The 10,340-nt window shown below is 50.8% G+C and overlaps 1 long non-coding RNA gene across 1 annotated transcript; it reads right to left on the bottom strand.

Annotated features, from left to right (window-relative positions):
* Nucleotides 1-6,226: 6,226 nt before the first annotated feature.
* Nucleotides 6,227-7,146, bottom strand: LOC128311390 (uncharacterized). Its single transcript, XR_008289786.1, has 2 exons — nucleotides 7,024-7,146; nucleotides 6,227-6,830 (listed from the first exon to the last, which is right to left on the bottom strand). It is a non-coding gene; the product is annotated as an uncharacterized LOC128311390 (long non-coding RNA).
* Between the last annotated feature and the right edge of the window lie 3,194 nt (nucleotides 7,147-10,340).

Genomic DNA, 10,340 nt, shown 5'->3' on the forward strand with positions numbered 1-10,340 from the left:
GGTCGCATTCTGAGGTACTGGGGGTTAGGACTCCAACGTATCTTTTTAGGGGCCCCTAATGATTTCCTCATCTTACTTTGGGGTGACGGTTCACGTCCCCGCCCTCCCCCCCCCCAGAGATATTGGGAGGATTGCAAAATTGAACATGCGTTCCTTGTTTGGTGAAACCCTTCGGGAAGGGTAGCTCCTATCACTACGCTATTCCTAAGGACTGGAGGCAACAGGGGGACAGCAAAGATGGGGATAGGAGAGTGAGAAGAGGGAGGAAAAGCACGTTTGGGGCTTAGCCAAGAGAAGTAACCAGCTGAGGCGCCAGGCTTCCTGGGGGGGAAGGAGCATAATTCTTCACTGAAAAGGACCGAGCGCCCTCTCCATCTGGGGTGTTCTCTCAGTGTGGGCTAGGGTGCCAAGGGCCTCCCCAGGCCTGCAGAAGCCAAACAGGCTTCACTTAGTTGTGGCCGCAAGGGGTGGGTGCTGCGTGACCGGCGTGGTGGTGGGAACCTGGGCATCCCACCAGGTGCGATGCTAAGTGAGGAGGAGGAAGCCTGTCTCTTGGGGCAAAATAGGGCCTGTGACCAGACTCTCAAGAAATACGAAATTTGACCAAAAAGAACTCACTGTGCTAGCAACCAGCCACGCAGGACTGACGACATAGCACGTGGACACGAGGAGCACTGTGGACAGTGCTGGGAGCCCACGAGGTCCGGGCTGGCCTGCTCATGGCCGCATCCTTGACGCCTAGAACATGGAGAGGGCGCTCATTCAATATCTGCCGAATGAACACACCATGAGTGCTCAGCAAGAGCCTGAATAGACAAAGACCAGGAGCCAGACCACATACGACGACAGGGCTGTGACCCACAACCTCCGCGGGAGCCGGTTCGAGAAGCCAACCCGAACCACCTGTGCACATCTTCCCAGAACGGTCAGGACTGGATCAATGACCGCCAGTTTCCCTATTTTCAGACCCCATTTCCCACCCAGGACCGGCCAGAGAACGCCGAATATGCTCCCCAAACCAATCGCACGAGGGACCCGGCTTCTAGGGAGCTCCCTTCCAGCTTCCACTGACGTCCTGTGAGCAGAGAATGCCTGAAGCCTTCCGTTTTTCCCACGATGAAGCTTTTCCGCTTCCCTGTCTGCCTTTGGGTCTCTGCCAAATGCAAGTGGTGGTGGCTGAGGCCTGAATACATAGCCTCTGTTTGTTCCCATTGGGACGATCTGTGTTTATTTCACGGGAACGGCATTTATCCATCGCTCCTCCTCTCCCTCTGCTGGCTGCGCGTGTCTAAACAGTTGTGATTGCCCCCCCCCCCCCCCCCCCCCCGCCCAGCAGTGAATTCGCACAGCAGTCCTCAGAGCAGGTGACATCACTGCCATTTTCCTTCTGACACTGAGGCTCAGAGAGGTGAAGGAACTTGCCGCACGCTAAAACCCAGGGACACTGGACTCCAATGCCCTGTGCGCTTTCCCCGGCTTGATCTAAGACCCTCATGCCATATTGCTTTCCGCACGGAGTTCCCAGTAGTTTTCTTTCAGCTCTTCCCAGCCCCCTCTCATCTCCACAGTGACAGCATAGACGAGCTTAAAATAACCGTAGCATTTGTCCTTGGGGAGGTCTGACTAATGTCTCCAGATTGGGTGGATGCATCTGAGCCCTTGGCCACCTCTGTGGTGTGAAATGGGTAGAGATATTTTAGGCAGCCACAGGTTACTTCCAGAGGCATTCTGGCCAGGCAAGTAGTATGGAATTGATTAATTTGATTCCTTCATTCGTTGCTTGCTGGGCACTGGCTGTGTGCCGGGCCCTGTCCTGAGCGTGAGACACTTGAAGTCTGCAAAGTGTGGCCAACAGGCCTCCTGAAGCAGAATCCTGGGTCCCACCTCCGATGTTCTGAGTCAGAACGTCGGTCCGACGTCTGAGCGGAAGTCAGAAACTTCTGCTGGGAAGGCCTAAAAAGCTCTCAGGGGATTGATACGCTCTCGAAAGCTAGACAGCCGTTGGCCTCAGGAACAGGCCAGTTGAGAGGCCCACACTGAATTACTCACCCAAGGTCATCCGACTAGTAAGTGGAGAGAGCTAACTCTGAATCAGTTAGGTTGGCCTGGGTCCCTCCTTACTGTACCATACTCTGCCCAGATACACCTGGCTCTCCTCGTGCCTCCCTGTCTGCGCAGAAGGTTTCTGCCATCTGGAAAGGCCTTCCCTCCGTCCTCCGCTTGGTAACTTCGTATTATCCTCTAATATCTATCTCTAATATCCCCTTCTCCAGGAAACCGTCCCTGATTGCACCCCACCTTCCTCGCCCCAGTAGCAAATGCTCGTGGTATTTTATGCGACTTTCTTTTTGAAATGGACCTATTCTAGCCTCATGTTCTTCCAAAGCCTCAAGGCAAGACACATCGTGCCGCAAAGGGAGGCGCAAGACCGCTCTGCTGGATTTGCAGAAGAGGTGGTCAGAACCCGGTTCTGCCTCTGTTAACCCTTCACTCCCAGCAAAGTAGAATGCGTTTAGGAGTTAACTAGGTTCTGTCTGGTGACTGAGTGAGCTCAAGTCTGAGATCACCGGGGCTGTAGAATACGGTCTGCACTCCCCACCCCAACAGGCCAAAGACATGGGGTTGCCCCACACTCTGCCCTAGAGGATCCCCAGGAAGGGCGAGGTGAGTTCAGTCAAAGCTGAGGGTGGACCCCTGCCTGGGAGTGAGGGCTGAGTTATAACGTGTGGCAGGAACAATGGCATTTGCCCCGTCAAGGGAATTACAGGACAGAGCTTGCTAACAGTGGGTGTCTCCAAAGAACCCATAAGGACTATCCGTAAAAAAACAATACAAGGGGTGGGGCACCTGGGTGGCTCAGTCGGTCAAGCCTCCGACTCTTGATTTTGGCTCAGGTCACAATCTCATGGTTTGTGGGATCGAGCCCTGCATTGGGCTCTGTGCTGACCGCGCAGAGCCTGGTTTGGATTCTCTCTCTCCCTCTCTTTCTGCCCCTCTATTCCTTGCTTTCTCTCTCTCTCTCTCTCAAAAATAATTAAAAAATAATACAAGGGGATTTAAGGCTAGATTGGGACAGGACAAGTAAAATCTTTGCTGCTCCCACTGTCCTCCTTCTGCCCCCAAGCCTCAGCCCCAGAAGGCTTAGTTGGGTGAGATAAGAGAACAGCATAATGGTTACTAGACCAACCATGTGCCGGGGACCACATTGAGCTCTGCACACACATCGTTTCTTGTTTCCCTTATTTCACAGAAGAGGAAGTCGAGGCATGAAGGCGTAAAGTCATTTCTCCTGGGATTAAAACTACTCATAGAGAACTATTATACCAGACACTTCACATCCCAAGTTTGTGGTTTCTAGCCAGTGGTCAATGCAACTGCCCAAGCAAGAGGTCCCTGACCTCCCATAAGCCACAGTGGTCCTTAGTGTTTGGGAGATCATGAGCTTTTTGGACCATCTGATTCCAGCTACAAGCTCTCCCCCATAAAAATGCTCTCTCTCTCTCTCTCACTGTCTCTCTCTCTCTCTCTCTCTCTCTCTCACACACACACACACACAATGTTGCATTTAAACAAGACCTCCTGAGCTGGAGTGCTGAGAACAGATGGGCTCCAAAGTTATCCTGCCCTCCCTGAGCAGGATTTGGATTCACATTAACAGGTTCTGAAGCCGAGCCAATCCCATTCCTTCCCATCGTCTTAAGGGGGTTTTGTCCCATTTTACAGATGAAGAAATGGAGGCTGGGAGGGGTGAAAGTCCTCACCCAAGGTCACACCATGACTCAGTGGGGGAGCCTCGATACTAAGCCACCTGTGTGATTGCAGAGACCGCCTCCAGGTGCCTGGGAAGTGAGAACCAGTGACCTAGGGGCCAGGGAGAGCGTTACGGGGTGGCGGGGTGGGGCGGAGTGATTAGGATGCTTTGTCATTTTTGCGGTTGGCTGCACCCATGCCTCGTGCCTCTGATAGCTCCTGGAACACTATTCTTCTTCACGAAAGCTTGCTGTAGCAAGACCTACTTGGCAAATTACTGCCAAAGGAGTTTGTTCCATTACGTTGTCAAAACCACTGAGGGTCTGGAAAAGTCCTAGCCCCGGCTGGAGACGTTAGTGCTATGTCTCCCAGGGCAAAGAGAGCATCAGAACGTCAAATAAATCCACTAAAGGTGGGAGTCAGGCGGGGGTGGGGAGGTTGCAACCACACCTCCCCACTCGGAGTGGGGGCAGCTAGGCTCCCCTCTCTCTCTTCCCACCCTCCTCATCCTGCCCCGCCTCTTTTTCCTTCTTTGCCAAATTGTGACCACATGAGTATTTATGGAATGTCTACTATGTCTCAAACCCTGGCCTCACTCATAATAATGATCCCAGCTATCAGTGACCATGACTGCAGGCCAGGTGCTTTACACACATTATTTCCTTCAATCCTCAAGAACCCCAAGTTCAAGTAGTTTCCTCTCTCGCTCATGCCCTCGATTTATTTTTAATTTCCTACATCATTCTTCCCTTTCATCACAGTGTTTTAAGTAGACAGTGATGGAATTAGGATTGGGCTTTGTGACTGGGGCAGGATGATCTGGGGTCTGGGGATCAGCTCTGAAAGGGAGGCACAGGCTTGTCTAGCGAGACTCTGAGCTGACTACTGCACCCGTATGGGCAAGTCCGGGGCTAGCTGAGTCTCATTTCATTTCTCAGTAATGAGGGGACTCATGGTTCCCTCCACACAGGGTTGTGTGGGCATCAAAGGAGCTGATAACGTGTGCAATAGTGGTCTGCGTTCAGTCCTTGCCTCCCTCTCCTCTTCTTTCTCTCAACCCTCGGCCAATAGACTTACTTCCTGCCTTCCAGGGTTTTCTGGAAACCCTGCAGAGCCACAGTGCTCAATTGTGGCTCCAGGCCCAACCCAGGTTCAGTGAGTGATGCGGCCCACAGTGACACAGAAGCAATGTGGTAACACTGCCTTGGGCCCAGCCGTCCAGCTTGGCTCCTGACTGGCACTGGCCAGGGTCATTGCAGACTCAGCATATACCTGTTGGAGGTGTCCGAAGCAGAAAGCCACACCATGGGATTCCGGAAGGTTCTGCACGGCAAGCAAACACCTCTGGCCTTCCTTGAAGTGTTTTCATTCTCATGTACCATGAGTTGCTCATGGCCAATTTCCTTACACACCTGCCAGGAGTCTTTCCTTACACTCATGTATGTTTTCTCTGGTTCCCAAATGTGCCAGGGTCCCGCCCTTCTTCCTGCATTGCCGTCCATATTCCCCTCCGTCCCCAGGCTTCTGCTCCCTCCCCGAGTCTTCCCATCCCCCATGTCTCCGGGATGCTTCCACGCCCCTGCTCCCCTCCCACGCTCTCTCCCATCACCCTGCCCTTTTCTCGCCAAGTATCAGATCCCAATGACAATGACAAATGTATGCTGTGATCCCTTGTATAAAGTCTCCTTCATCCTCTGCCTCTCATGGTGCCGGGCTCTGACCACATCAAGAGTTTGTGTCAGAACGTCAATCCCAACACCTCCTTCACTGAGAAGGTCTTGCTGGGGAGAACCTATTTGCTGGCCTCCGCAGCGCACATAAGGAAGCCCCAGGCCACAGCGGGTGGCATGGATGGGGGGGCTTCACGAACCCACTCTGAGTAGTGTAGCCCCAGACCACAAACTGGTGTAGCTGCTGGTAAGGGTTCAGTTACTGGAGCTGTACTCCCTGGGTTCAAGTTCCGGCTTTGCTATTCACCACGTAATTTTGGCAAGACCGCTTAATCTCCCTGTGCCTCTGTGTCCTCTCTGTCAAATGGGCCTGGTAATATTTACCTTCCTCATAGCTTTGTTGGGAGTATTAAATGCGCCCTCAAGCATGACGTGCTTAGAACAGTGCCTGGCAGATAGCTGGTGCTCTGCGCTTTCGATGTTATTGCAGAAGCTCTGGAAGACCAGGAACGACATCCACTAACGTGCCCGGCAAGTTGTAGATGCTCAGTTAGCGTCTGTCCGATCAGCGGGTAAGTAAGTGAGCGCCTCGGTGGCTCAGATCTACCAAAGCACGGACTATCCCCAATGCCAAGTTCTTGCACTGGCGTCGATCTGGGTGTCGCTGCCAACCCAGGTCATAAAACCCAAAGCCTTATTTCCCTTGGATGGCTCCATTTTCCTCGCGAGGGAGGACTGGGAATAATAGCAGCACCTACCCCATCGGGTTGTTGTGATTACCCAGTCAACACAACGTGACCCCCGCGTAGGTAATTCTACTTTATTTCTATATTATCAAGGAGAAGACTGAGTCGAACGAGCTTAAACCAAACTGCCCGGTGGCTACAGCCTTGGGGACCCTTCCCAACCGGGCTCCTCCCTGCTCCTCCAGCCTTCCCGAGAATGCTGATGTCTGCCGTCCTCCTCACCATCGCTGAGGCCGGTGCGCTCTTTCAGGTCTCCGGGGGTTTTGCCCATTCTCTTCCCTGCCCCTGGGATACCCTCTCCCTTTTCTTTGTCTGGAGAACACAGCTACATCATTGAAACCTCACCCAAACACCACCCTGAAGTGCTTCTCTGTCTTCCTCTCCCCGTTGGCACTTATTCCTTCCTCCTCTGTAGCCCTTGGACGGTTCTTCCCGCGCCGTGATTATTATTCATGTTCTAGCCTTGTGCTTCCTGGCCTGAAAGTTCCTCTGAGAGAGGGATCGATCGCATCCTATTCCGTCTGTGCCCCCAACACCAAGCGCAAAGACAGGCGCATATAAAGCGCTTGCGAAAGGGTCGATGAACATACGGGTTAATCGATCCTCTCACATTTAAGCACGAGACACAGAAAATTCATGTGATGATGAGACCGTCACTCAATACCTGAAATAAAAAGACAAAACTGAATTTACGGCTTACTGTAGTGAGGGACGGCCATGCTGGAGGGGCAGTCTCTTTGCACACAGCAGATGGCCCTGATGACTCTGTCCGGGGCCTTGGGGAAGCATTGAGTACAGGGATTGGCGGATTTTCAGAAGCCTAAGCAGGTTGATATTGTCTACAGTGAAGTAGTTACCTGAGTTTGACTGCTGTTGGTTGGTTGTTCTCACAGACATTTTCCGGCGTGGGTTTGTCCCTGTTTGGCCGAAGCACGGGGTTGACATTGACTGGTTGCAAAAGCAGGTTCACTGAGGACGCTTTTTTTTCCCCTCAGAGAATGCGTTTATGGCCCAATGGATGATATTCATAGTTTTCTTTAATGCAAATAACTTTGATGGGCTCTAGATTTCTCAAATTCAGGTAACAAACAGAAACAAACTCTGTCATAATCATCAAATCAAACTTCCACATCAGCGTTTATATATTCAGTGTTTCCAAGAAGTTCAGTTCCAATGTTTCCCCAAGTTAGTAACTTCTTAGAATCAACCTCCAAGTGTTATTTGTAGCTTTGACAATTTGTTTTATGCTGTTGGCAGGTCACGAATAGAAACAGGGTGCTTGGAGTCTTTACTTTCAGGGAAATACTCAGACTAAGTTGCTTTTTTTAAAATAAATAAACATCATGTAAGAAAGCCTTGGGGGAATTTCATATAAAATGCGACTTGGACCAGAAACAAGTAATTATTTTATTCTGAGTCAGTCTGCTTTTGCCCCACTGGCTGGGAACATTCCCCAAATTCCCCGGGCCGGGCTTGTGTGGGGAGAAAGGATGACAGAAGGGCCCTGTGATGGATGGCAGCCCGCATGACCACAGAGCATGTGGGGCTTTTCCTGAGGCCACCTTCTGTTGCAGGGAGTATGGCCGGAGTCACCAAACTCACCAACGATGAGTCCTCAAACAAGGCGCAGTTAAGTGAAGGTCCTCATACTCCAGTCGGAATGAGACCCTGACTCCAGAATGAAGCTTCTTTTTATTAGGATAATTGCTAACGACTACGTGCATAAAGTCAGCTAAGCAAGTACGTTAATCAACCTGATGGTTTAGCTTTTCAAGGTTGAATTTCGAGTTAATTGGTGTCTATACCACTAGGAAGGGTCAGGCGTGGAGGAGGATCGGGGGGCTCCTTTTCAGTCTTCTTTTCGGCTCCCTCCCAAACCTTCTCCAACCCTCTAAGCTAGAGTGCCACGCGGCCCTGTTTTGGGCCCTTTTCTTTACATACTTTCTCACTTTCAGTGATCTCAATCAGTCACATGACAATGACCCCCGATTTCGTGTCTTTGGTCGCCACATATCCTTGAGCCTGAGACTCAGATATCCAGTTGTATCTCCAGAAGCTCCACTTGGAGGTCTAATAGGTATCTCCGGGGTAGGTAGCACCGCTGAGCTGGAGACCTCCTGATTCCTTCTCCAGCTCTCCTCATTCCTCCCACACCCTATGCCTCTGCCTCTTTCCCATCAGCGGGTGGCTTGGCTGAGAACTGGGAGTCACTGCTGATGCCCCACATCCCCTGAACTCCCACATCCAACCCATCAACAAGCCCTGATGACTCCCCTTCCAGACACATCCCGCCCTACCCACATCTCTCCTTCTATTTCATGATCAGCCAGGCCACCTCTGTCTTCTGCCTGGACTGTTGCAGTAGCTTCTCCATTAGGTTCCCTGCTTTTACTCTTCCTCCTTACAGTTTGCCTCCACCATCGGATCTTAGAGCCGTGCGAACCTTCCAGGGGCCGTCACTTGCATCTGAATCAGACCCAAACCTTATGCAGGCCCACAAGGCCTGCTATAATCTAGTCCCTACCTCTGTCCCCAACGTCCTCTCACATCATCGTCCCCATGCTCATTACAGTCCAGACACATGGACCTTTTTGTGTGTTTGTTTCTCACGCATATCATGCTTTTTTCCTTCCAAGATTTGGCCGTGGCTACACCCTCTGCCTCAAGCACCCTTTCCCCAGATCTTTGCACAATGCGCTTCTTTTCATTCAGGTCTTAGTTCAAATATCACCACTTCTAGGGAGGTCTTTCTTTTTTTTTTTAATTTTTTTTCAACGTTTTTATTTATTTTTGGGACAGAGAGAGACAGAGCATGAACGGGGGAGGGGCAGAGAGAGAGGGAGACACAGAATCGGAAACAGGCTCCAGGCTCCGAGCCATCAGCCCAGAGCCTGACGCGGGGCTCGAACTCCCGGACCGCGAGATCGTGACCTGGCTGAAGTCAGACGCTTAACCGACTGCGCCACCCAGGCGCCCCCTAGGGAGGTCTTTCTTAACTGCTTCATCTAGAGCAGCTGGCTCTCTGTCACCTAGGTCTCTGTCATATTGCTCTGTTTTATTTTCATCATAGCAATGATCACTGCTTAACATTCTTTTCTTTCTTTCTTGGTTCGTTGATTATCTCTGCCTACCAGAAAGTCAGCTCCAGAGAGCAGGAACTCATCTGTCTTGTTTACTGCTACGGCGCGTACGAGCTGGGCCCATGGAAGACAAATGATAAACGTTAGTTGAATAGACCGTGGAGTTACGGAATAATGGACTTTTTGTTTTTGTTTTTCGAATTTTCTAATATGAACTGTCATTATGTTATAAAAGTAAAGGAAATTTTAAAATTGAGAGAGAGAGAGAGAGAGAGAGAGAAAGAGAGAGACAGGCTCATTGACCAAGTTATTTGAAGTCTAGAACAAGGTTACAATGTGAGATGCCATCTCGGGTTAGGGAAGTACAAATATAGCAACCCTTGGCCAGGTGTGGGTTAAGCTGAAACCGTTCTGCCCCAAACTAAGAAGCCCTGTGCTTCGTCTTTACATCTGTCCTTTATCTCATTTAATCCCGACAACATTCTTGGAGAGAACAACAGTTTCATGCTTATTATGCATGCTCGCCCCTGGCCCCCCGGCCCCACTACCATTTAATTCATAAGGAGACCAAGGCCAGAGAGGTAAGGTCATTTATCCAAAGTTGTGTTATCCGTAAATGGTGGAACCAGGTGTTAAACTTAGATCTTTCCAGATGGCTTTAACTGCTCAATGTGATATTCCAGGTCTTAATGGAGGCTGTGAAACAACGAAGCCAACCTCAGTTTCCACCTACCACTTTTAAGCCGTGCAGCATTGCTATGAGTTGGTGGCATTAATTCTCATCCCTCAATCTTGATCAATTTCAACTAAGAAAATTGTTGTCCTGGGTGGTAAACGCAGTTTCCCAAGGTCACCCAGCTGGTGAGTGACAGAGCCAGGACGGGGTATGGTCCTGGTGTTTTCTCTGCTGCTTCGAAGCCTCTGGATGGATGTACCTGTAGTTTTGGGGGGCTGACCTCTGGCTTCCAAAATGATGAGGCTAACCGAGCAGCTTTTCCCATATTGCGACATTACATCTGATGCCAATGCCTCCTTGAATTCACATCCAAGGAGTATCAAGGGGGAAGAAGAAGAAGGTCCCATTTATTGAGTAC

This window comes from Acinonyx jubatus, chromosome A1 (genome assembly GCF_027475565.1).
Source record: "Acinonyx jubatus isolate Ajub_Pintada_27869175 chromosome A1, VMU_Ajub_asm_v1.0, whole genome shotgun sequence".
NCBI lineage: Eukaryota > Metazoa > Chordata > Mammalia > Carnivora > Felidae > Acinonyx > Acinonyx jubatus.